This window comes from Elephantulus edwardii, unplaced genomic scaffold (assembly GCF_000299155.1).
Source record: "Elephantulus edwardii isolate Elephantulus edwardi_28Jun2011 unplaced genomic scaffold, EleEdw1.0 scaffold00191, whole genome shotgun sequence".
Classification (NCBI taxonomy): domain Eukaryota; kingdom Metazoa; phylum Chordata; class Mammalia; order Macroscelidea; family Macroscelididae; genus Elephantulus; species Elephantulus edwardii.
The window spans coordinates 6042723-6046378 of record NW_006399941.1 but is presented as its reverse complement, the minus strand read 5'-3'; positions in this window follow the sequence as shown (position 1 = coordinate 6046378).

Genomic DNA, 3656 nt, shown 5'->3' with positions numbered 1-3656 from the left:
CAAATCTCTGTAAATGTTTATGAAAATTAATAAAATATAATTATAGAAAAAAAAAACAAATGGAACAATGGAACACTGCGTGGTTTAAAATCAGAAAGGTATGCATGAGGGTTGCATCATTTCTCCAAACCTATTCAGACTGTATGTTGGGCAAATTATTTGAGAAACTGGATAATATGAAGATAAATATAGCATCAGGGTTGGGAGAAGACTCATCAACAACTTGCATATAAAGTGAGCAAAAGACAGGAAGACCCTCAGAGAGGCAGACTGACATAGTGACTACCACAGTGGGCTTAAGCAAGGCTGAGACCATGAAAATGACACTGGATGAGGTTCAGAGCTGTTCACAGGGTCACTATGAGTCTCCTCAGTGGTATCTGACAACAACAAGAAGGTGGAATACTGTCTTCTGATATTTTTCCTTTTATCTAGTGAGAATCTTCTTTGAAGCAATACCCATACCCTATCTTCCACCCTCACAACCTGTGTACATTTCCAGCCTTACAGCTTGTTATGTGTCCTCTCGGTTTATTTGTCTAGTAAAGACTTATTATAGACTGATGTGTACCCAGGTCATGTGTCTTTATTTTAATAGCAAGGACTCTATCTTAAAACATATTATCTTTCTGTTCCTCAGAAGAGACTTGATATGTAAATAATGAAAACTAAAGTGCATTTGTGATTTTGGAAAAAAGTTGGATGAGAACACAATGTTGATGCTGTACACACACACACACACACACACACACACACACAGAGTGAACTGAACAACTCAGGAGTTCTTGTGTGCTCAGCTGCTGATTGGCTGGTTGCTGGAATCCACCTAGAGGTCCCATAGGTGCTCTAATAAAGATTTTTAAAACTCACTCACTGCTGTCCTGTCAGAATTGCCTCAGCTGACTTTTAACAGGTTTCTGAGTTTCTAAATCATCTTTCTCCCTTGGAGATAGGTAGATTCTCAGATCTACTGGTGGATTCCAACTGCCAGAAAGGGGACCTTTGGGTTAGCACCCTAACTTCTAGGGACTAGGCCACCACAGCTGTCCATGAAGATTGTGGTTGTTGTTAAATGTCATTGAATTGAGTACAACTCATAGTGACCTGAGGGTCAGCCAACCCGAACCCTGCCCTGTTCTGTGCCGTCCTCATCATCTCCAACACTACAGTCTATTGCTGCAGTTAGCATGTCAATCCTTCCTTTTGGGAGCCTGCCTCTCCTTCGCTGACCCTCCATCTTTCCAAGCATGTGCCTTTCCAAGCAATGGCCTCGCCTAGCTACATGTCTGAAGTATGAAAGATGAAGCTTCACCACCCTTGCCTCCAAGAAGCACTCTGGCTGCACCTTTTCCAAGACATATGTATCTGTTCACGCTTTTGTCACTCCATGAGATATTCAGGTGTCTCCTCCAGCACCACAACTCAAAGGCATCAATTCTTCTTCTGTCCATAAAGATTATAACCTAGAAAACCAATAAATCTGATGGTGTGCAATGAGAACCTCCAAGACTTTCAGAGATTTTCCATGTCCTGTTTCTACTTTAAAATCTTAAGTTCCTATCATCTAATCTCATGAGGAACCCATTTCATGGAGTCACTTTCTCTCTAACTTCTCTGCAGGGGCTTCAGAGGCTGAGGCATTGACTCCTTAACAGTGCTGCCTGGGCTTCCAGAGGCAGGGACTAGAAATCCACCAGCACATTGGCCAAGGAGTGAGGGCAGGACATGTGAGATTCCATAACAGAAAGCATGAATCTTGTCCTGGTTGTTGGTATCTGGACTTCAGCAGCTGCTCCTATGCTTTAGTTCGGCACTTCCCAGGAGGTAGACAGGAACTTGTTTCAGGGACAAAAAAACCTCTTAATTCTGATCCAGCAGAGTTTTCCCAAAGACTCCTTTCCCCCTTGTATGGGATTTCTCAGTAAATGCAAGTCTCACAGTCACTTATGGACAGAACCAGTCTCCAAGCACCTAGGAAAACTGATACTACGTGGGGACTGAATTATGTTGTGCCAACACCTCCTCAGTTCTCTTCTCTCATTCCTTTCAAGTCATAGAGAAGGAACAGCACAGACTGGAAAGAACAGTTAATGCAAGCTCCTCAGGAACTATAAGATTCATTCCAACTATTCTCAAGTTTGCCTTTTTTAATAAAAGCTGGCTACAATTTTTGCTCCCTATTCAAGGAAGCATCATGCACCCATTCTCTGAAATGATAGGTATTATTCTTTCTATTTTATTACTATTACTTTCAAAGCACAAAGTGCACTCTAGACATGTTGAGAGATCCCAATTGTCAGCTATACAGTATAAGCTAATAAAAGTTGTTATGGATTGTCTCTCCCCAAAATATGTGTAGAAAATCCTAACCTCGCAGCCCAAGATTATAATCTGATTTTGGAATGAGTTGTCTTTATTGTTTTCATGAGATGGTATTAGTGGGGGGTGCAGTGTGTATGTTGAGCCAAGTTCTCACAAAATATATAAAAGAGGATTAAGATATATGGGAATGATGTCAATGAGACAACATGTGAAACTCACACACACATGCAGATTAAGCAAGCAGAGATGGAGAAAGTTAGATATCAAGCCTCAAGAAGAACCCCCCTTTTGTTCAAAAGACAAAGATTTGTTTTTCCCAGAGGGGACAGAAGGAGAAAGCCTTTCTCTGGGTCCGGCACCCCGAATTTAGATCTCTAGTCCAGGGCTCATGGTAAGAAGCTGTGCTGCAAAGAATGAGAAGGATGGGCAATCTCCTCTGTGCAATTTACTGCCTCTGAAAACCTTACGAGGGTCAGCTATTAGTCAGTTCTGACTCGATGGCAGTAAGTTGGAGGTTTTTTAGTTGAGTCTATTTGTGAGAAAATAAAGTTCCGTCTGTTAAAGCCACCCACTTGTATATTTGTTATAGCAGCAAAACATATCGAAGACCCTAGTAGACAGCCTTGATTTCTAATAATCTGACCTGTTGTCCTGAAAGAAAAAGGCAGTGCCTGGTGGAGGAATGAGGAAAGCCTCCATCAGGGCCAGCATTTACAGAGCCCATGTCTGCCAGGCGCTGGGCTAAGAAAGTTCTTTCTATCAGTATTTATTTAAAACCCACAATAAGTTTATGTGATATAGCACGATCTTCTTAGTGATGGAAAAACCAAGGCGTGGAGAGACTAAGAAACTTGGTAATGGCAAAGGCAAGTGAAAACCAAAGGTTTTTTAAATAAAATTTCTAAATTCTATAATTGCTATTGCTTAACGATTACTCAATATCATAATACTGGTCATGGCAATGCACAGAAGCCACACATTCAAACATTCCAACCTCTAGCACCTCAGAATGACATGGGGGAAAGGCAATCTTCTCCCGCATTATTTACTGCCTCTGGAAGCCCCCTGGAGGGTCAGCTGTGGGCTGGCTCTAACTCAGCACTAAACAACAACAATGGGAAAAATGAGGGGTGGAAGGGAAAAGAAACTATTTTTACATGCTTTCATATATGTCAATGGTTGCAACTAAGTTCCCCATGTTGCCCTGTGGCTGCTCCTCTCTATCCTTCTTGTATGGACGTTAGTGAGAAAGAAAAAAAACAACAACCCAGGAGCCAATCTGCAGTGTGGTTCTGACTAAGGCAGGTGAAGATAAGATGGGTGGGTATTCCCTT